This window comes from Mauremys reevesii, linkage group 22, assembly GCF_016161935.1.
Source record: "Mauremys reevesii isolate NIE-2019 linkage group 22, ASM1616193v1, whole genome shotgun sequence".
In the NCBI taxonomy this organism is placed as follows: domain Eukaryota; kingdom Metazoa; phylum Chordata; order Testudines; family Geoemydidae; genus Mauremys; species Mauremys reevesii.
The window spans coordinates 510,337-534,404 of record NC_052644.1 but is presented as its reverse complement, the minus strand read 5'-3'; the positions used below and the strand labels follow the sequence as shown (position 1 = coordinate 534,404).

Below are 24,068 nucleotides of genomic sequence, written 5' to 3'. Positions count from 1 at the left end.
GCAATAAAGTAGAAATGAGATGGCAAAGTATATCAATGGAATAATGAGGTGAAATGAAATATGAAAAATAGCATGAGAATGATAGCTAGCAACTTGGGCAATAATGGATGTCTGTTTGGGGAGCTACATTGGTCAAAAGGAACTTGGAGATATGTGTGCTAGAGGAGTAAGGACTAGCTTGGAGACAGATAAGATAGAGACAGATAGATTAGAGGAATGTTTTTAAATAAGTTAAGGTACTATAAATAGGGAACTCTTGATCAATGGGGGACTTGAAACAAATGGAAATGCTATAAATAATAATAATAGCTTTAATAGATGTGATTTTTATTAGATTTGATGGCTAAAGTGGTTGCCATCATGGTGGGGTTGATTAGATTTGATTGATTTTTTTTTTGGATTTTGGTGAGTGTTGAGGAAGTTGTTTGGGAGAGGGGACAATAGGCACCTTCTAGTGAAATTCATGTTCTAAATAAAATAAAATAAAAAATAATAAATGAGAGTGGAGGGTGAGACTAGGTTTTAAATTTTCAAACTTACTAAATTTACTAAATTACTGTTACTAGTAGGGAAACATACTGGGGGGATCATAAGATGGGATTCGCCTGGGGTTACTTCAGGTTGAAGTTGCAGGAGTTGTCAGAGGCATGGTAGAGGAGAAGGAGTAGAGGCGTCTTAAGAAGTTTTAGACCGAGCTGGATGAGCAGGGGGAGGAGAAAAAAAGAAGAAAAACAAGAAAAAACCTTCAGGGGGAATGGGAGGAGGAGGAAGTGGAAAGAACACCAAGAGAGGTGAGAGGGGAGGGTGTGAGAAAGGCAAGCAAAGGGGAAAGTGAAAGCGCGAGGGGGGAAGGGAAAAACAAATAGTTTTTTTTTTATATTAAAAATAAAAAAAAAAGAAAGAAAAGAAGGAAGAAAAAAAACTGCATAAACAGATTAGGAAGGGGGATAATCTTGGAATGATTAATAAATCTGGAAATGCACAATATAATAGTCTTTAATTAGCCTATAATGAAGGAATATGGATGAGGGAGGAATGGAAGGATGATAGGAATGAGTAGGGGGTATATGGATGGGGAGGGAGTAAATCGGAAGGGTAGAAGCCAAACTTGGAATAATTAAGGGGGGGGATAATCTTCTTTAAATAAGAATATTAGCGGTGATATAGAATGCGTTACTATTAGCTTTAGTCTAATCTCTAAATCTATAAAAAAGCTAAGTTAGTTGTTTGGTTGTAGCTTTGACTGGAGATTAGCTAAAGGTTCCTAAAAAAGTGTAAGGGTAAAACAAAGCTGTTAGTTTCTCATTGTGTAGTTGCAAAAAAATGGAAAAAAGAGAGAGAGAAATCTTAAAAGAGGAGGCCGATGGGGCGATGGATGGCATGAGCATGGATGGCATAAAGGTAGATCATGCCAAACCAGATCATGCTTCTTTGAGAACCTTTTTTTTTAGAGAGAAAGTTTTGATTTGGCAATCTAATATATCTGGATATCATATATCTGGATAACTTGTATGCAATTTGATGAAATTATAAAAAAAAAAATTAAAGATTAAATTGGAAAAAGATGGGATCGAGTGGAAAATGGATAGGGAGGAAGAGGAACTGAAGGGTTGGAGGGAAGGGGGAACTTGGAGGTTTAGGTTGTCAGTTTGGAGGGTTTTATGGGTTTTGGTTTTGTCAGGTTTTTATTTATTTCTATTTATTGCTGATCTGGAGACCAGGAGACCTGGGGTTGAGGGTAGGAGTGGGCTGATAAAGGGAGGTATTTATCCCCAGGGGAGAAAGGATCGGATATCCTCCAGGGAGATTTATTGTAAACAGGAAACTGGAGTATTGAAATTCAATAGAAAGAAGTGTAAGGTTATGCATTTAGGGATGACTAACAAATTTTAGTTATAATTTTTAAGGGAGCTGGCTGGAAGCTGGGGAGGAGGAGAAGGAGGGGAGAGAGGGTTGAGAGGAGGTTGATGATGAGATAGGCAACTATGGCAATGGATGAAAAAAAAAGCTAAAAAGCTTGGGATGATGATGCAGGAGCGATCAGTTCTAGTAGGGATAAGGAAGGAGGAGTTATATAAGGCGTTGGTGAGAGTGGCCTCATTTCATTTGGTGCAGTTTTGGTCTCCATGTTGTTTAAGAATTGAATTCAAAATGGAACTCAAACTCAAGAAGGGCCAGAAGATCCGATGATGGAAGGAAGGGAAGGCCTGTATGAAGAAAGGAGAGGAGGTAGTTGTTTTTTGTTTTCAAAAAAGAGGAGGAGAAGAGGAGAGATGCACTCTTTAAAATATATAGGAGATAAATACCAGGAAGGAAGGGAAGGGGAGGGAGAGGAGCAGTGCTAATGCAGTGCTAATGTGGACGGGATAACCAGTCATCAGTGTCAGTCAGGAAATTCAGAGGCGAAATCGAGGGAAGGTTTCTAACCATCAACTGGAACAGAAAGAAACAGTGAAGGGAACAGGAACAGGACCTCATGACCCAAACTTTAAGAGAGCTAAGATAATTAATATGATGGATGGATGGAGGGATAGCTTAATAGGTAGTCAAAATAAATTAGTAAATAGGCAAACTGGTAAACAAAACAATATGATGATGATATATGATTTTTTCCAGAAGATGGTATGGCTGGTCTTGCCCATGCTCTTGGGTTCAGCTGCGCCGCCATATTTGGGAAGGGGAAGAATTTTCCTCAGCAGAATGGGCTGGGCCCTGAGTTTTTTCGCCTCCCTCCCGCATGGGGCAGGGCGCTTGCTAAAGGAGTGTGTGTGGATCGTTATATGGGCCTGCATCTAGCAGGAGGTCAGACTAGATGATCATAATGGTCCCTTCTGATCTTGAATTCTATGATTCTATGATTCTATGACTAGGCTGTGGACATTCATCCCCATGCCTGCCTCATTCACAGCAAACAGTAGCTGTGTTTGTTTTTTAGATAAGGAGCTCCGGGAGCCCCGAGTTCACAACAAAACAGAGGCATCATAACAAAACAAAGAGAGTTATTTAGTTAAAAGCATTATGGGAAAATTCCAGAGGTCAGTTACAGTGTAGTAAGATTAATCACTGTTTACACTGGCACTCCAGCGCTGCAGTCGTTATTCCCCAGGCAGACATGGAGTACAGCCAGCGCTGTAGCCAGGGAGATACAGCGCTGTATGTGCCTTGCAAGTGTGGACGGTGAGTGAGTTGCAGCGCTGTAAAGCCATCACCAGCGCTGCAACTCTCCAGTGTAGCCAAGCCCTAAGAGAAGACTTGAGGCGCATGCACACGCGCACACACAACTACGGGGAGATGTCAGCTCTGCCAAGATTTCAGGGTGCTGAAAGGGCCTTAGGTGGAGAACAGTCAAGCAGATCCCTGGACGAAGACACTGGCAGCAGAGTCTTTTTGCTGGGCCCTTCATAAACAGGCTTTGTTGCATAGTTTCCTCAGCACAGAGAGATCATGACTCTGACAGACATGTCTGGACAAAGCCAGCACAGGCACCGTCATTACACAAGATAATAAAGCAAGCAGCAGACCCGCCTGCTCCTTTTAATCAGGCTCATTGTCGCCGCAAAGGGGAAAAGCCCCAAGTCCTCAACTTCTCTCCAGTGCAAAGTGTGCATCCCTTTAGCTCCAGTTTCAACTGGATGATTCACAGCCGTGTCTGCGCCAACAAGCTGCTCCAGGGAACAAGGAAGACACATTAAATTAAAGTGATGTGGAGGGAGGAAATTTAACTTCCGAAAGAGCATCTCCTTCAAGGGTGACATTGAAACCATTCACAGACCATGAGGGACAGCCCTGGGTTGTGACCTCTATGGATTTTCCATGCCTGCTGCTGGCATTATAGGCCTGGCCGCACCAGCAGAGCACAATATGCCCAAGGACCTAGGAGGACGAGTTTAAAGAGACAGGGTCCTTGAATTGCCAATGCGGACAGGCTGCCTGACATATGGTGTTTTCAGGCTAACGGCTGAGTGTCCACGCAGATGAAGGCTGAAGTCACACAACTGAATTAAGAGCCTGTGTGTCCGTTTGTGGGATTCTGCCATAGCTGAAGGATTTGTTTGCTGTTCAAAAGCATTAACTGTTTAAAGCCTCTTCTAAACTCTCGTGCACTCCTGACTTTCCCAGCTTGTTCCTGATCTGTCGCATCCAGTGCTCTGTTGGCAAAGGGACTTGTACCTTCACTCCCTTCTAGTTCTGCAGCATGGGGGCATGGGCCATGGGTCCCACTGCCTGAAGTTTGCCTTGGCATAGAGGGGATGATACAAGACCCATGTACCATTTGAGCTCTCAAAGGTGGACTTAGGTAGTGTCTAGAACTTTGCCCTTTGCACAGAAGGAAGTTTCACCCTGAAAGCACAGAATTCTCCCATTTGAGCCGACAGAGTGCTTCCATTAGATGCCAGCTGTAGTAGGTCATTATCCTTTTGGTGAGACAGCCACTAGAAGGGGACAAGACAAGACACACACACAGGTTTTCAAAAGCAACTAGTAATTTTGGGTGACCCAACTGGAGCTATTTGAAAGCTGTCTCATTGAGAGATTGAGAAAACCAGGCCCCTTAAAGTTACCGCAAGTCAGGAACTCAAAACTGCTAGCTGCTCTTGAAAATCATGGCCTGTGTGTGTGTCACACTCTGAGCATCATTCGCTTACCTGGTAGGAGAAAGTTTGATTTTCAGCTGACAGTGCCAAGGCTGCTTCATGACAGGGGGCCACTTCTGGTTCACCTGTTCCTCTCTTTCAGCTGCTGCCAGCACATCTCTGTCTCTTACTGCTACTGCCTTCACAGCTTCAGCCAATCCTGTTTTTTTGTTTTGTTTTGTTTTAAAGGCAATGACACAAGGGAGTCAAAGGCGCACCTTGGAGACTAGCCTACTCTCAGTTGCCTGTACCTTGTGCATACATTTACCCCAGTGCTGAGTGGGTGCAAGATGCTGCTAAGTCAGAATGGATGCATTTCACACCCATTTTGCACTGGTGCCAATGACTGCACAAGGTGCAAGGCCCGGGAAGAATCTACTTCATGGTCTATAGGCTTTGAATATTGGTGGCAGTGAGAGAGCTAATGCTGTCTCCCTGAGCTAAAGAAGTTCCCCACAAGCCCCACCTCCCTTCCAACCAGCATGCAGGTTGCAAATGTTTTCCCTTCAGAGAGAAAGCCCGAGAGCGAGTCAGGATGCACTGGCTGAGCCCTGTTTTTATTTGCCTGTTCCCAGGAGTCTCTCTGCAAGAAGGGGGGAGCAAAAGCAGAATGACTCATTTCAGAGTAGCATAAAAGGAGAGTTCTTTGTTCACAGCAAAGCAAACACCACTTCATTTTCACTAGGTAAAATTCATTTAGGCTTTTTATTTGACCTATTTAAAACCTCTAAGTCATATTTATGAAAGCAAGCAGATCTTTTAAAAACAATTTAGAATGACTACTTAATTTCCCCCCCTTGGGGGAAAAAACAAAAACCCACAACATTCAGCGGATGCTCCATGGGTCTTTAGACAGCATTTCATTTAGCTTCTGAGAACCGGCCCCCCATGAAAGAGTCATAGCAAATTGCGAGGTAGAAAAGCGACTGTACAAAATCCCATCTTTGCCCAGTCTATGCTCCAGCTCAAACCCAACCCTCAATACATTTCTGAAGTTTCCTCAAAAAGCTTAACTCAGTTCTCGTTCTAGTCACACTCAAAGTACGGACACACTGGTTGCCTGCTCTGGTGGGATCCCTGTAGGAAACATCACATCGACTGCACTTAGAGAATCAAGTTTTGCATTTGTCCAAGCAAAAAAGTCACAAAAAACAACAAAAAAGCCACACAACAGCGCACGGGCAAAAGCTGTTAGAAATATTAAGAATTTTCTGTGATGCTTTCACTTCAGGTGATAGTTAAATGTTGACATTTAATCTGCACCGCAAAAAAGGGTGTGACAAACTGCCACCTACAACCATAAAGTTATATCACTACCTCTTCTGCTCTGCCCTGTAAGTCATTCCCTCTCTAAATGTTATCCCCAGGAGAATATTTATTTGGAATGAAAAGCAAACAGTACGTATTTCTCAGGGCATTTACAGTACTAATTAACAGTCCATGTTTAAGCAGTAGAATTATGTATGAGGGCATCTATTCTTCCTTTGGTACATGCAAGCAAACTCCAGTAGCATCGGAGGGAGTCAGGCATTTCTAGATAAATTCCATAGTGGATAGTGTATATGGAATGTAACAGATTGCCCTACGCAGCGTACATTTGTTCAAACAGCTTGCCTCAGAGTGTGGTATAGAAAATCGTTTATTAATGCATTCTTACTCCTTATCAGGGCTACAGAATGACACCGCCTATAAATAGCACCAAAACCCATTTGTCTGGCTTGGCAGATCTCTCTAAAGCATCTATTGATTGGCAAAAGATCCTTGGTGTCCAGGCTCCTGAACTGCATTAATACGCTTCCCTCCTAATCATCTCAAAACTTCCAAACCTTTGTGGGCCAGGACTGCCCAGAGACAGCTCAGCTTCGGGCCTTCGCCCTGATGGGAATACTGGAATCTAGGGGCTTTTCAGCTCTTTGTAGCACTTTCCATCAGCAATTCTCAAAAGCCTTTGCAGGGGAGGCAAGTACCATTAGCTCCATTTCCCAAGGGGAAAAAGCAGAGACAGAGAAAGGGAGACAGGATGCGCCCGGGAATAGAACCCACGACTCCTAAATCCCAAGCCACATGTACCAGGGCTTGAGTTGTCTGTTTTTCTGAACATTCAACAGTCATTTATACCAGTGCAACGTGAGTGTGAAATGCTACCAGCTAAGAATGGGGGAAGTGTCCTACCCACTCTGCACTGGGTGCAGGGCAAAGCAGAATCAAGCCTGAGAGTTCAAATAGTTCTTAAGTGATGGCTAGGGCCGACACAGGGGTGAATTTCCATGCAGAGTAAGCAGAAGTCCTCTTTCCAAGGCCCTGCTTTCCCGCCTAAGCCCATATTTCTGGAGACAGAAGAAACCTCAGACTCTTTGCGGGATGTACACAGTTTTGGTACCAATTTAACTATTTTGGACATTTCTAGGTACCCATTCTGTAGTGTCTGATTTTGTATTCCAGCCTCCAAGTCAATGGAAGAAACCTTATTTAACACTTTGCATTTACCCTAAATATCCTGACAGAGGTATTAAGCCTCATCTTATCTTCCCAACCTTGGCAACTAGGTATCATGTATTCGTGGGGAGATGCATATTTTATTTGCATTATGGTAGCACCAAGACACACCTCCCTTTCTGGAACATGGTCTTATCTGACCATTAAGTCATTATGTGCTACCTCTAAAATTAAATATTACCCTGCTATCACCCTTGTAGGAGGGAAGGATACTTTCCTGCATGGCAGGAATCACTGGCACCAAAATATCAGACTGGTTAAAAAAAATAAAAAATATTAAGGTTCTTTTTATTTGCTGTCTGGCTCTAGAACCTTTAGAGAGCACATTGGTTATATTTTAAAGATTTTCTTGGCAACCACAAAGGCTAGAAATTTGCTTTTTTCTATAAGCTGAGACATTCTCAAAGCATGATTCCAAGAGTTGGAACTTCAAGAATAAACACCCTTCATGAGAGTTCTGACCAAAAAATCCCACCACAGATGCAAAAGTTGGCTATGCTGCTTTCTATGGGCTGTTACACGCAGGAAGTTGGACTCAGTGATTACCAAGGTCCCTTCTGTTTTTTGTTTGCTTGTTTTAAGTCTATTAGTATGTGAAAAAACACACTCCCGCAAAGAGTCAAGGGAAAGGGAAAGACTCGTGGCATAGTGTTGGAACTACCTCAGCACGGAAGGGTTTTAAAGGCTGGTTGCAGTGAAGAGCTTCCCACCTGATGGAAGACTTTAAAGCAGCTTTGCATTTGCATTGAGAAATCCCTGTTGTGAAGGCAGCTGGTCAGAGATGTAGGCTAAATAGAATTCTCAGGTTCTTACTGAGGCTGAGTTTTTCCTCCCACAAGAGCTCTTAAACTGGGCCCAGGATAAAAGATCTGGGCTTCTGTGTGACAGGTTAAGATTGTCTCAGTTAGGAGCCATACAGCTGTGGTTGCAGCTATTCAGGAATTTTAGGTTATGTGTTAAGCAAGGAAAGGCAATAGATGGCTGCTGCTAGACCACATTTCATTTGTGTGCTCCCTGGAGCTGCACCCTCTGAGCCTCCTTTCTAATCTGTCTAAGTCAGGGGCTACAGAATCCAGATGTCTGCTAGAGAAGCAGAGAGAACTGTGTCTCAGATCACAACTTGCGCCCAGACTGATGCTGGGCGGCAGAGCTTTGTGGAGCTGGCAGGATGTTTGCACACAGGGCCTGAATCATTCGTGGATGTGACAGCTTCACATCTCAGAAGAAAAGATGCAAATGAAGAGGGTACAGGTGATCCAACTGTAGGGAGGATCTGATAGCCCGGTGCCAGCATGCTGGGCTGTTGGGTTGCCACTTATTTCTTCTGCTATCTCTTTTAGATAATACCAGTGTAACTTCTCTACTCTGTGGGTTTTGCAGCTAAATTGACAAAACAATGCAGCCTGGCTCCTAACTGCACTTCTGTTTTATACTTCTAGATGAAAGCCAGCCTGGGACCTGAAAACAGCTGACATTTCTAAAGCTTGCCCATTGGAAATAAGGAAACAAGCTGGCCAGAGCTTATTTAACATTTTGCATTTGCCCTAACCTGTGTCTTACAGATGTTAAACTTCACCCATGGCAAAGCAGGCAATAGTTAGAAACTCCAACTGAGATCAGGGCACCACCACCAAGTTGGGTACAGCCCTGAATAATTTACAGTCTAGGCAAACAAAGGAGGAATTATTCTCCCCAGGTTACAGATGAGGGACTGAAGAACAAAAAGAAGTAGTGACTTGTCCACAGGAACTCTGTGATAGAGTTAGGAATTGAACTAATTTCTCCTGGGTTTGATTCTCTTTTGTCCTGCACCACGGGAAATCATTTACACCAATGCAAACTGCTACTCCATCACAAGAGCAGTATTTTGCCCTAGTGTAAGTGACCATACGTGTGGCACAATGTAGAATCTGACCTTGAATGCCACTCTAGTGCCTGGGAGCTGCACCACTCCTTGTAGAGTCATTGGGAGATGAGAATCTGGAGCATGCAGGAAGAGGTCATGGAGATGCACTGAAACTTCAAGGCCAAGTTTGCAGCAAGACAATATGGAGAGAGGTCTTACTTGCTCACCATTTTAGGATAGACAACCCCCTCACTGCCGTCACTTCAGCAGAAAACTTAAGGAAGCAAGTGCAGTGAGGCCGTACAAACTGTTCAACAGTAATGAGTAAGGTTTCTTCTCACAAATCGCCCTAGGAGGGTGCATTGCCTATCTCACTCAGTAGAACTGACAACAGCTAAATTCTCAGTGGATTAATTTTGTACTGAAAGCTTCCACTCAAAATTACAACTAAAATAGCTCAGGATGAGAAGAAACAGTAAATGCATCAGGTAAAATAAGTATCCTGAAATAGCTGCATATCCCAGTCCCACAGCTCTCCAGCAATCAATGCTCCAGTGCAAAAAACAAAGGAAACTAGCAGAGAAGGAGCAAAGCTTGTGCTGCTTTAGTAGTTACTAGTCAGTGGCAGTCTTTATTACTTCAGCAAGTAATAAAAATCAAGAAAATTAGCAGCTGAACTGATTAAGAAACAGCTAATTATACTGTGTGGAGAAGAGAACAGGAATTTCCATAACATTTTTAAAGCATGAATAATTTTATTGAAAATTATAAAAAAACCTCTTGAAAGTCACTTTATGCCCAGGGATTTCAGTGCACTTTACAAATATTAATTAAGCTTTCGCAACCCCCGAAAGGTAGGTACCATTAGCTCCATTTTACATCTAGGAATCCAGATAGCGAGTCAGAGACAAGGTCAAGAATAGAAGTCAGAAACTGACTCCCAGTTCCCCCTGCTCCCGCCCCAGCTGGGAATAGAATCCAGCCTGCCCCCTATCTTGCTCCAGTCGCCATTGCTAAATCTGCTCCATATAGAGACAATCTGTGCAGATGCCATATGCCAAAGCATCCTCTCTGGGGCATCATTTCCCCAGGAATTTGTCCATCTCAAGCCTGTGGAACTCTCAAGCACAAGGTCTCGCTGAGGCCAAGAGCTTAGCAGGATACAAACAAAAAACAAATAAACAACCCTGGGCATTTTTACTGATAGCAGAAGCTTTTGCCTTTGACAAAGGAAAAGTTATCATTGCATTACGGCAGTGCCCATTCCCCAGTGCCCGTTTCCCCATTCCACTGGCCTATGCTTTGTACAGGGCCCGCAACAGAGCTTGCAAATGTAATAGGACAAGATCGAGGGTGAGGGGGAAGAAAGTTGCCCAAAGGTCACACAGCAGGTCGGAGACAAGGACAGGACCCAGATCTCCCAATTCCAAATCCAGTGTCCTACCCAACACACCATGCTGCTTCCCATTCAACCCTGGATCCTTATGTTTCTAGGCATCGGCTGAGCCCTAACTGAGAGGGGTTAGTTCAGCTAATTCCAGAATTGCGCATGGCAGGGTTTCTTGCACCTTCCTCCGAAGCATCTGGTGCTGGCCACTGTCGGAGATGGGACACTGGGCTACAGGGACCTGAGGTCTGACTGAGTCTGGCAATTCCTATTTCCCTAAATAAAAGTGCTATGCAAACGCCACAACAATGAAAAATTTAAAGGAGTCGGATTTTGCCAGCATGCAAACTCTGCATGCTCTGTACAGGCCACTTCCAGCATGCAGTGGGCACAGGCATGTTCTTAAAAAAATGTGTGTGTGTCTGGGAATTTGGAGATTTAAAGATAAGTCCTGGACAGGTGGCTGGTTTATAGGCCAGAAATAAAGTCCTGCCTTTCTCTCAGCAGATCTGGGCACATAATCTATCTCCTTCCTGAAAAAGCATTGATAACAGCAGAGAAGATCAATTGATTATTCCTTATCGCTCCTTTTTAATCGACCCTGACGCGGTCACTTCTGTGGGTGGCATGCAGTTAGCAGCAGCAGCCGCTTTCCCACACCTCCTACTGCACTTTGCTCTCTTGCTGTTCTGCAGGATAACCCTGCTCTGCTTTTTGGCCAAAAGAGCAGGATACAAACATCCGTTGGTCCGCGGCTTCGGTGGACCTCCTGCAGGCTGCCGCCGAATCCACGGGACCAGGGACCTCCCGCAGGCAAGCCGCCGAAGGCAGCCTGCCTGCTGTGCTTGGGGCGGCAAAATGCCTAGAGATACCCCTGAAAAGAGCTTCCTCAGAAGACATTTCTGCCTAACCAAGTGACATCTGCTTAGAAATGGAGCTACGTAAACTTTGCAGGTGCAAAGGAGCCGGAGTCTGGGTTGCCTCCGCACCAGCTACGGACTGTGCAGTAATTACACTTTCTTGAGTCATTTCAGTTTTATATCAGATGATAATTTATTCTCCAGGAGCTCTGAGCCAAAGCCTTTTTATTACTGTCTCGTACTGGTGGCTTTAAACCGCAGGGGGAATAGCCTTAAAACCCTGCATTTATTCATGTTACAGTAACAGTTCTAGACTGAATGACTATTTATCCTCCTCCCCAACCCCCACACCTCTAGTTTTAATCTTTTTTTTTTAAAAAGGACTATTTCATTTCCCCTGTCCATTAATTGGAACCTGCAATGTGCTTTAATTAAGAGATAAAATCAGCTAGAGAGCCAGCCCTGACAGGATAATGGCCTGCAAAGTCAGAGAGGCATTGACAGGAAATGAGTCTCAGGGAAGATACAGAGGTTGACCGATAGCGGGGTGGCCTCGGAGGGTCGTGTGATAACTTTTCCCTGTTATTTCATTGATTAATATGGGCTCAGCACCATCACTTAGCACCCTGGGGTAAGCAGCAGCCTCATTGTAGCCCACACACCTCCTGGGTGTGGTGCTCTGTCCCATCTAGTGGCATGGAGACCACGCAGAGATTAATGAGTCTGCTCTACAACACTCACCAAGGGCCATATGGCTTTTAGCTCATGTAGCAGAGCAATGGTCTCCAACCGTTTTAGGCACAAGATCATTTTTTGAATTTAAGATCAACCCAGGATCTACCCTGCCCCTTCCCTGAGGCCCCGCCCCAGTCACTCGCTCTCCCCCACCCTCACTCACTTTTACTGGGCTGGGGCAGGGGGTTCAGGTGCAGGAGGGGTTGAGCGGTGCAAGCTCTGGGAGGGAGTTTGGGTGCAGGAGGGGGCTCAGGGCTGGGGCAGGAGGTTGGGTGGCAGCAGGGAGTGTGCAAGGTGCAGGCTCCGGTAGGGAGGTGCTTACCACAGGCGGATCCTGGTTGGCACAGTGCAGCAGGGCTAAGGCAGGCTCCCTGCCTGCCCTGGCCCCACGCTGCTCCCAGAAGCAGCTGGCACATCCCTACAGCCACGGGGGGGAGGGGCCAGGCAGCTCCGCACACTGTCACTGTTCCCGCCCCCCAGCGCTGACTCTGCAGCTCCCATTGGCCCGGGGCCGCAGAGACATGCTTCAGAGGTCTCAGGTTCAATCCTGCCTGCCTCACCCACCAACAACCGGGGTCTGATAGTGTTACAAGTGGGGACTCGTCCGGGATTTCAACTGGGAAGTCTCTGAAGCTTAGGATGTGCTTCCTCAGCTAGGGGAAGTATGTAACCCACATACCTCCTGGGTGTGGTGTTCTGTCCCCTTTAGTGGCACCAAGACCACTTAGAGAGACAGATTAATGAGTCTGCTCTACAGCCTTAGCTAAGGGCCATATGGCTTTTAGCTCATGCTCTAAGCTCCAGAGGCCCCAGGTTCGATCCTGCCCACAGACAACCAGGGTCTGTCAGTGTTACACCATCCCCAGCACTTCTACTGCATTGACAGTATTCTCGTTTAAATCTGGATTTGTACAAGGCACTGAAATAAAAAAACTATTAAAAAACCTACTGGAAATTTGTACAAGCATTTAAATTAATTTGTTGGAGTTGTTACTTCTAAATGCTTCAAGCATGATTTGAGTTCTGAATAATTGCCCAGAAAACTTGCCAGAAATCTCTGAAGGGGCTAGAAATTTAAAACAAAAATATATTAGCTGCAGAATTAATTGGTCTCAACCCAGTTTCCCCATACACACTACAACACTCAGAAAGAAGCGAGTGTTGTTAGCTAAGAGCTGCTGATAGCTATTGAGAAGGCAATAGTGAGGAAATAGATAAATATTGGTCGTTGGAAGGAGCAATTAGAGGTCAGTTATGCCCCAACAAATCTCAGAATGCTTTAGGCAGTTAGTGACAGGAAAGCAGGTACATCCGGCCAAGAGCAATTCCACAATTGGACCCAATTCTCAGACCCACCAGAGGGCCATTAAGTCACTTTAGCAGTGTAAAGGGCACCTAAAGTGGACTGAAATGGCCCCCTGAAAATTGCCCCTATGCAGAGGTCTCCCCTGCCAGCGTGGAGTTGGCCTGCAAATCCTGCTTTCACCCTGGGGCACCTGGTGGATCAGGGGTGCAGCAAGAATGCCATGTACCATGGGTATTCTCTGCTCCCATGGGGCCATGGAGAACAAAGTCTGTTAGAGGCAGCTGAAGTTTACACTGGGGGCCAGGCCTCAGAATATGGTGATCACAAAGGGGTCTCCTCTCCCACCACTACCTCCAAGCAGAGCGACTGATAATCCTGAAGAGGGTGACAGACCTTTAGGAGACTTCCCTGCTGAGAAATCTGTAAGTATCTTCATGGGGAACAAATATTTAACAATGGGCTCATCAATCTAGCAGAGAGAGGTCAAACAAACCAATGGCTAGAAGACAAAGCTAGACAAATTCAGACTGGAAGGGTATAAATTTTTAACTGAGTAACCACTGAGGCATTTTATCAAGAATCAGGGTGGATATGAGTGGTCGCCCCTGCAACCTGAGCACAACATGCTGAGCATTTGTGAAGACCTGGCCCTCCTGTGCATGGCAGCCTCTTGTGAGGAAACCAGCCCTGATCTTTTGAATGTTCTGCCTTGACCACAAGAGGATTCCCCAGCTTAGCCCTTTAGAGAGGATGATGAAGTCCGCAGGGGGAGGGAAGGCAGCACTGTCCGATTCAGCCCCTCTTCCAGGAGGTAATGGAGGGAATTCAATCAACAATGCTATTCTAATATGTTTCTAAGTGCAGGTTAGAAGCATTGACTGGCTTATGACTCCACACTGACCCTGGGAAATGTCACCACAAAACACACTTAGCTGTTAAATATATTTATGTCAGAATCAATAACTGTCTTGATCTATATCTTCCACCCTCCAAAGAACATTGGGGTTTGTTTTTTTTTTGAAAGCCTGAACATTTGTATTTTAAAATTGAGCTGGAAGCTCAGCGGTCGTAAATTTCACCAAAAAGTAAATAGATGCTAATTTGCAGCAGTCAAGGATCTAGCCCTGTGTTTTCATAAGGGGCCAATTCTAGTCTCAGGTTTTATACACGTGTTACTCTACAGGGTTATTCCCAGTTTACACCAAACGTAAGCGAGAACAGGATCAAGGCCAAAGTCTTATATAAGCCATCCGCAAAACAGTCAGTTACCATTCATTCAGGACTAAACACACCTCCAACACCCACCCACACATATCCTTGAACTCCACTCGGTGGTAAGTGGCAGAAGAAATAACAGCAAAACCAAGCTGTATGAATCCCATGATATACCCACCAAACCCAGAATTTTTATAGACATTTGAGCTAAACACATGCAGGGAAAGCCTGTCCAGCTCTCCTGTAGTGGCTCACGAGCACAAGTACCACTCTCAGGGCAGGCTGTTAGGAAACAGGGTGAACACCCCAAATTAGCCGTGAGTTTTATACTTAGCTCTCAGCAACCAATTATCAAGTGTAAACACCTCAAGTGCTATAACAGCCTAAACATGGAGTCACAGACAGTCTCCTTGGATACGCCAATCTGTCTTGTCACCTAAGCAAGCCTGCCTTTGTGATAGATGGTCCCTTACGCCAAGCATCACAGCAGTATACAGATCAATCCCTGTCCCAGAGGGCCAGTCACTTACCCTAGGCCAATTGCACTTAGATCTCATATCGAAGACAATGCTTGTAGCCAGTCGTATAATAAATCTTTATAGACAGTGTGTTATATTGGAAAAGGAAATGACAGAGTTATTTACAAGGTTAAAGCAGGTAAATATAGACACACACAAATGAGTTCCAATCTTAAGTTTCAAAAAGTAATAGAAGCTTTTATAGTAAGCCAGCTCTGTATGTCCTTTGGGGCTAACCCAGGCTAAGCTCAGGGGATCTGTTGCTTATGCCTAGTAATGCATGCCCCCCAGAGTCCCAGCAGCAATGAGATCCAGTTCCTCCTTGTCAGGGTTTTTTATTCCCTTTCCCCCTTCTGCTCTGAGCTACAAATTCAGTTGATAGAGCAATTCACTTGCAAGACTCATCTTCATATGTGTGTGTGGGGAAGAATAAGCAAAGTCTTTTGTTCTCTAATATTCCACTCTAGTCTGTCTGGTATCCACAGGCCTTCCTTGTCAGGCAGGACAGGACACCTTCCACTGGAGACCAGCATTTCACACTAGTTGATTGCTCTCTCCAGTCTGGAGATTTACAGTGACAGAAGCTTGCAATGCAACCGTTCAGATATTACCTTACAATATGGAATACAGATGTTATAATGCAGGCAGCAACTCACAAGCATTCAATACAGTCTAAGCACATTCTTATACTTCTTATACCTATTTTAACAATATTAAAGCACAGAGTTGATCCAGATTCATTTCAGCTACGTATCTGTCAGTGTTCAATTGAGGCAAGGGGACCCATGGCACAAGCTCGCACCTGGTCTGCCTGCGGGCCGGCTCCAGGGAACCAGCGCAGGAAGCAGGTGCTTGGGGCGGCCCATGGAAAGGGGCGGCATGTCCGGGTCTTCGGCGGTAATTCAGCGGCGGTTCCCTCAGTCCCTCTCGGGCGGAAGGACCAGCCACCGAATTGCCACCGAAGAATGAAGCAGTGCACCGATCGTGGCTTTATCTTTCTCCCCCCACCCCCACCGCTGCTTGGGATGGCAAAAAAGTTGAAGCTGGCCCTGTCTGCCTGTGTCACAGAGACTGAATCCTGAATTCCCCATCCAAGCTCCAAAATTCAGCTCGGTACATCCTGCAAGGCCTTCTGACCACAAAGGCTTTTGTGCAGAACATGTTTACTCTGGTCTCTTAATAGACAATGTTATCTTAAATATTATCAAGCCAGATTCCATGGACTCAAGGTGCCAGCATGTCCGTGAATATGGTTCAAGGATATTTTATTTTGCCCACTAGCAGTAAGGTTTTTCAACTCAGAGAGAGAAAAATCTGTCTGCCGCAAGACAGCACGTCTGTTCAGAATTCATTCTTCCCAGAGCCAGATCCTGTCACCTCCTTTTTCAGGGATTAGGAAATGCTGCACTCCAGAAGAGACCCTTCTTTTGAATCACTTGCTAAAACAAGCCCCACAGGTTGAAAATGTGTTTACAAAAAGGTAGACTATTTACTGCAAATTGAATTTTCACTAAAACAGACAGAGAAAGAAGAGGTTGCCAGGGTCTTGGGTACTCGTGCCTACAGAGGAATGTTGAGCATCTGGCATTATTTTCCACACCTCTCCATACACAATATCCGCTTGACAGCTACAGAATTAAACATCGTGGGGACCTTCTGAGTCCTATCCCCAGCTTTAGGTGGGGAGTAGGGTCTTCTAGTGGTTGGAGAAGGGAAGGCTGGGAGTTAGGACTCCCGGGTTCTATTCCCAGCTCTGGGAACAAGCCTGACCTAATGTCTGAGCCCCTCTACACTGCCCCCATCTTGGGCACAGGCTGAACTAGAAGGGGGTAGAATCACTTGCATGGGGCAACAGGGAACAAAGAAAGGACTGTACAGTGGCATCCCTTAGCCATTATTCTGTGGAGACTACAGCACATGCTCCAGGGGCCGGGCAGGCTCCATGGATACAAACTCTCAGCCTTAACGCCTCTCATGGTTGACGAACGGCCCCATGTTTTAGCATGAAATAAAGTGACACCCAGACAGGAGCAGCTTGGAACAAGGTAAGAATTTTAGCATCCAGGCCTCTCTGCTGCTCCCCCTCTGAACTGACCCCCAGCCTGTGCCAGGGGCTCCTGCCGGGACAAGGAGTAGCATTGCCAGCAGCACAGTCCCTTCTCTGCATGACCCAGAGACACTGTCTAGCTTGATATGCCGGGAGTTAACACAGCAGCTAATACCCTAAAAAGGCAAATCCAGGGCAGGGATTATTCCAATACTCCAGAGAAGAGCTTAGCCTACAGCATTTGTTAACATGATGAAGTCATGTCAGATAAGCTCTTTTGCACATGGTGTCTCTCCCATCATAAATGGTCTATTTTTAATGCCTCAATTTACATGGTGCATCCCCCCAGAGCCAAATGACTGTGCACTGCAGTAGCAGCACCACTGTGTCCATCACAGCACCTTTAATCCAAGGATCCCAACGTTAATTAAGCCTTGCTGCCAAAGATAACAGCGCCCGGGGGACAGAACCCAGGAGCCCTGACCTCAGCCTTGCCCCCTCCCCACTTTTAACAATTAGACCCCACTCCCCTCCCCCAGCAGAGGATACAACCCAGGAGTTCTGACTCCCAGACCCCCTGCTCTGAATATTAGATCATACTGCCCCTCTTCCATTCCACTTCTTACTACTTCCTCTTCATTCCCTTTCTTTAAATAGACACCAGAAAATTCTGGCCCAACGCAAGCCAGAAAAGCAGTGTCTCTTCTCCACTAATCTCTAGCCTCCCTTGCTTGAGCCACAGCCTCCCAGGTTGCAGCACAGGTGACTCCCAGACTCACCAGAGCAGAGAATTACCCAGGCATAGTGCTTTACAGCAGGAAATGATAGGCTGGGGAGATGGCGCAGGAACATTACTCAAAGTAAATGGTATTCCCTTGCTCACAAAGAGCTACAATGTCAGAGACTCTTATTCCAAGTCTCTCCCATGCCGCTCACTTTGCTAATTGAGATTTATGGAAATAGGAGAAGTGGGTGGGAGGAGAACGCACCAGGTGTTAAATCCCAACATGCCAGCTGCAAAGTCCATTTGAACTGGAGACAGCGCAAGGAGGAGTTAGGAAAGGCAGAGACAGACTTGCCGACACCCGGTAGGAGAGAATCGACATATGTGCAATTTAGAATTCAAGTTAGGACCATAAAAATCGCCAGACTGGATCAGAATCAAGGCCTATCTAGCCCATTATCTAGTAGTTAGAGACTTGAGCTCTGAAGCATGAGGTTTGATATGCCCTTCCAGAATTTTTGTCATTAACAACAATTTTGGATATTCTATTATCCACACGGCTGTCCAATCAGTTTTTGACTCTTACTAAATTCTCAGCCTCAGTACCATCCTGTGGAAGAGAGTTCCACAGTCCAATTGTGCCTTTGATCCATTGTGGATTTGCCACCTGTTTCAATCAACATTCTCTTGTTCTTGTGTAGTAAACCAGGGAGAACAGAAGCTCTCAATAAACCTTCTCTGGGCCTGTCTGTATTTTATATACGTCTATCATGCTCGCTCTCTCTGGTAAACAATCCCAGCCTTTTCAATGTCTCTTTGTACGAGTTTTTTTCTAGACCCTGGGTTTTGCTAGGCTCTCTTCTCTGAAGCCTCACAAGAATTTTATTTGTTTCCCTGTGCTCCTCTTAGCCAGCTGGTGCATCTGTCTGTTGTTTTATAGCATTTAAGGCCAGAAAGGACCATTAGACGATCTAGTCTAACCTCCTGTATGTCTCAGGCCTTATACTTCATCCAGGTACCCCTGCACTGATGCCAATAACTTGTGTTTGGGCAAGAATATAGTTCAGAAAGACAAACAGATGGAGCGCCTTCCACTTCCTTTGCTAGTGTGTCCCAATGGTTCATCACCTTCACTTGTTTTATGCTTTATTTCCAACTGAATGTGTCTGGTTTCAGCTTCCAGCCATTAGTAGTGCCTACACCTTTCTCTGGTAACTTAAAAAGCCCTTCGGCACTAGGACAGGGGTCCTTATATACGACCACAGAACAAATTAGAGTGATAGAATGCCCATTCTGTAGCCCTGCCATGAGTGCAGGCGACTGGACTAGAAGACATCTTGAGGTCCCTTCCAGTCCTCCACTTCTATGATTTTATTACTTGGGGCATATTTTGAGGCCTTAAAATGCCTAGGCCTTGTGCTGGAGGGATGAAGTTCACCCAGGATTAAATTTCACCCCCGGGCAAACAAGGTGAAGCAAAGGTTTCAGACCCTGGGACTGTCCAGTCAGAGCCTTTACTATGCATATTAGGGTAGCACTCCTGGCCCGGTGCCTTAACAAGACCACCCTCATCTGTCACAGGGGTCACGGATTCTGTGATTTTATGAAACCTCCATGACTTCTTGAAAATTCCAGTAATTCAGCTCTGGGCGGTGAGCTCAGGCTTTGGCTTCAGCCCTAGGCGGCGGGGCTCAGGCTTCGGCTTTAATAAATTAATGATGTATTGTTGACTGCTCATGTCCTCTCTGTGACTTTTAATAAAATTACCCACACCAAGAATCATAACCTTATGTTATACTCACACACATTACCCTTGTTCCTAAAAAAGGGGCTTCCTTTCAGCAGATGATATCCAGCCTCCCTCATTAGTCATTGAGTCTAAAAGTTTGGGAAAATCCTAGCAATCAGCTAAGAAGCCAGAAAGCAAAAATGAAAGAGGGCAGCAGAGTCACCAAGCATTTGGAGAGGCCAGAAAGAAATAGATCACCTAGTCTAACTAAAAATATCCCTTTCAGTTCTCACGCCATCATGATGTAGCAAAGGCCACAATTTCTGCTTGGCAGGTAACAGTTGTATCTTTAGTTCCTTTTCTCTCCTGCTTAAAGGATTAGATAGCTACTTTTTTGCTTAGTAAGCCTGTGGCTCTCTGGTATATTTTCCACTATAATTAAAGGGGTGTCTTATTAGCCCTAGTCTACACTGCGGGGGGTGGGGTGGGGTATCAATCTAAGTTACGCAACTTCAGCTATGTGAATAACGTAGCTGAAGTCGACGTACTTAGATCGACTTACTGCTGGAGTACAGGAGTCAACGGGAGAGTGCTCGGGGGTCGATTTATTGCATCTAGACTAGACACGATAAATCGATCCCCACTGGATCGATCGCTAGCTGCCGATCCGGCGGGTAGTGAAGACATACCCTTAGGTATTAGAGCAGTTATGCAAGCAGTTTAAAACAACTACATAAAGCTGTCTGGTTGAGCCAGTCCATCTCTTCCCCCAAAAAAATTGATGCAGTGAGATTTAGCTCATGTTAAGGGCCAGGGTAGGAGAGGCATGAGAGACATTTGAAGCGATCCGTTGCTTACAGAGGGACTTGATTTTTATTAAAATGAATGAACCAGCACCGACATCACACACCACAAGTTCTTGGTGCTTTAAATAGGGCATGGGCAGGACTGAGCCAGACAGCTTGCAAGTTGTGTAATGATCTGCATTAGTACAGAGTGTTTTACACACACTTTGCACTGTGTAAATGATTGTAGAAAAGCTAATGAAACAAAAGAAAACCTTGAACTCATTTTACAAAGTTCACTGTAGGAAGGAAAATTTTACAGCTACTTACATATTAGAAAAATACACTTGGACAGTGAGCTAGTTATGGGGGGAAGAGAGACTGTCCTTGGTTTCTTTAACTTTATTCATGGCTTCCAATTTCTGCTGCACACAAAATACTAGGGGCATTGCGGGGAGGGTGTATAGGCATATGTGTAATCAGAGAAGTTTAAGAGGCAAGTTATGGAGTTATAAACAATGACACCTAGCTAATTATACATGTACAGCAAGCACCTGAAGAAAACAGCAAGCCACATTTCACACTTTGATATTTGTTCTTTCTGCTGGTAAAATCTTTTGCCTCCAGCCCCCAGCGATAAGCAAGTCCTGCTAAGTTGTTAGCAGTGAAGTGCCCATTACCTGGTCTTTCAGTAGCCATTATAATGAACAAATGTCACCTCACAGCCATGGCAACTGCATCGACCAAAGTCTCTTCAGCATAATGCTGCTAGTTGCTGTCATTATCAGAGAATGCCCACTGTCAAGAGTAAGTGACATGACTCATCTGTTAATAGACATCTAGTTACCTGAATATAGTTTTATTGCAATAAAACATGTACAGTGCCCTAAATTTACACAGGTCTCAACTGGACAGGGACGAGACCCATCCCCTCTTGTCCCCTTCCCCTGAGAGAGTCTCCGGGTTTAGGATGTCTACACACACGGTACCAGGAACCCTACATCCCACAGTGCCACTAGTCGTAACCCAACTGCTGGGTATAGGCCCCAAAGCAACACCCTGAAGGAGGCCACTCCACCGTGGTCAAAGTATACAGTAGTTAGCCCCTGGCTTCTGCAACGCACAAGGCAGCTTAGCTCCTTTAATGTGTCTCAGAGCCACCAGAAGATTGAGCCACCCAGGAGTAGCCAGTTGCTCTACAATCTGCTGATGCTCCAGAACCGACACAGGAAAGCAAATGGTGGCCATTCAATCTTCACAGACCTGAAAGCAAATTTTTTGGGGGGGTCACTCTGGTGCCTTGGGGGTTCACTGGTCCATTTACAGGAGTAAGGCAAAAGTTTTCTAGAATGGATGAATGCTGTATTTGAGGTGCCCAGAAGAAGACAGGACTGAGCTGGGCAAGGCCACTGAGCCATAAGCGAGTGCTGAGCAAGCTTCCTCATGGGCCAGCACACGAGCAGATATTCTAGTCTGGATACAGATGCAGCTCTGCCTGTGCACAGGAGCTTGCCCTGCTATTCCAGTCCTGTGCTCCACCCACCCCGTGCTGCCGCCGATGTCCCTCCATCCCAACCAGCCATCCCACAGCAGCTCTGCCAACACCCCTGCTGTTGCAGCCCTGGGCCAGTTTGGTTCTGAGATGCACAGGTGCCCACACAGGGCCACTGTTTGTTTTATTACTTTTTTTTAAAGAAAATATTATGCAATGTTAAGAAACCTGCTTTTACCGATTCCCATAACACAGAGAAAGAGAGAGAGAATGTGAGTAGAACAGAAATATAATTATGTTCTGCCCACACCTGACATAAAAGGAATTAAATCAGGAGAAAGTGGCAGACAATTTCACAGGATCTCTTTATTTGTTAGCAAAGCTTTTGCAGACTGACTCGCTCACTTCAGAGATCCCTGGCAAATTGACAGCCAAATGAAGGATATGTGAAATCAGATCAGACTTTAAATCATACAGAAGCCCTAATGACACTTGCTTTGAAAATGACATTAATGGCAATGATATGCATAATACCTCATTTTCAGCTGAGCCATCTGGAGTAAATGACGCAGTTCCGCAGCTGATGGGGTAAATACGCAGAGGTTGATCAAACAGCATTTGGAGAAGGGGGTAGTTAATTTATGTGATTTAGCATTAAGCCAAACTCCACATTTCCATGGGGGCAGGAGGGGGAGGGAGAGAGGCGGACATGTCCCGTATTAAGCTTCTTAGCAAAACAGCATCAGCAGAACTCCCAGTTTCAAACAGCCTGCCCACCACAGGTGTCAGCATTCACAGAATCAGTGCCTTCGGCAGCAAGAAACTTCAGCACCTGCAACTCAGTGCTAATAGGAACTAGTTAGTGCAATATACTGATGATCAGGAGACCTGCATTCTATCCCCAGCTTAGCCACTGATCTGCTGTGTGACTTGAGCAAGTCACTCAGGGCTGCCCGGGAAGGGGCAAGTGGGGCAATTTGCCCCAGGCCCCCGGCCCCAGAGGGGCCCCCATGAGAATATACTATTCTATAGTATTGCAATTTTTTTTATGGAAGGGGCCCCCAAAATTGCTTTGCCCCAGGCAGGGGCGGCTCTAGGTATTTTGCCGCCCCAAGTACGGCAGGCAGGCTGCCTTCGGCAGTTATGAAAACCCTTGGAGTCTTTTCTTCAGCCAGTTATGTCTTTTATAACTATTCCTCTCATTTCAGCAGAGATCAGAATTCCAGTTTCCCTGGGTCTGGATAGAGCTGGTCTCCCCACCCACCCCACCAAAAAAGTTATGACATTCGGGTGAAAATAAGTGAAGTTCTTTTGCTATTCTCAGATGAGCTCTAGTTCTTGAGGCTGATATTTCTATGAAACATGCCATGCAATACAAAGTGCCCCAACCACTGCCTTTGGCACCCTAGCATCTCAAAATCCTGATGCTCCTTTGTGGTTAAAGATGCTGGCTTTCTACACAGGAGTGCATAATGTAACCCAGGCTGTGCAAAAGTGGCCCTCTTTTGCCTGTTCATTAAAGTCAGGCTCATGAAACCAATCCAAAACAAGAAGATACATCTTACCTTTCCATCAGCTGCACCATCAGGACGTGGCTACTACCTCAGTCTCCCCTGACAAATGGTCTTCACATGCCCTGTAGCCAAAGCAATAAAGAACAGAGCTAGTTGGAAAACAGTGAACACTATTAAAAACTTTTCATGGACAAATATTGGAGTTTGGCAGGGGAAAAAAAACAACCACCAAAAAAACCCACAAAACCCCCCCAGAAAATGTCTGTGAAAAACAAACCAACCTCCTCTTCGCACATCTCTCCTCCCCTCAGAAGCTTTTGGGGCTTTTGGTTGAAGTTTTGGATTTATAAACCACCACACATTTCTCATGGAAAAAACAAAGTTTCAACCATTCAGTTTCTATTTCTATGAAAAAGGCCATTTTCCACAGAAAAATAAAGTTTAGTCTGAAAATCTTCAAACAGCTGTTAAGAGTCCAAACTAACCAGCCTTTCCTACCACACTTGCTGCCCTCATCTTCCATTTTGAAGCAGGGACCCCTAAACAAAAGGCAGGTACCTTAACAGCCTGCACCAGACCACTACTATAATACCCCAAGTCTTTTTCTCCTCTTGCTTCACTCTCCCCGGGTCCTTTTGTGCCCCACCTCAAGCACATCCTGCAGCCCTCTCAACCAGGAGTCACTGACCAACAGCTGAGATTTGGAGCAGGCCTTTACTAGCCTAGGCTTGTCCTTAAAGGGACAGTCCAGCCTGTGACACCAACCAGTCTGAGAGCAGG

The 24,068-nt window shown here is 45.4% G+C and overlaps 1 long non-coding RNA gene across 1 annotated transcript; it reads right to left on the bottom strand.

Annotated features, from left to right (window-relative positions):
- Positions 1–20,368: 20,368 nt before the first annotated feature.
- On the bottom strand, positions 20,369–23,928 carry LOC120388935. Its single transcript, XR_005590681.1, has 5 exons — positions 23,774–23,928; positions 23,570–23,652; positions 23,340–23,410; positions 22,309–22,354; positions 20,369–21,545 (listed from the first exon to the last, which is right to left on the bottom strand). It is a non-coding gene; the product is annotated as an uncharacterized LOC120388935 (long non-coding RNA).
- Positions 23,929–24,068: the final 140 nt, after the last annotated feature.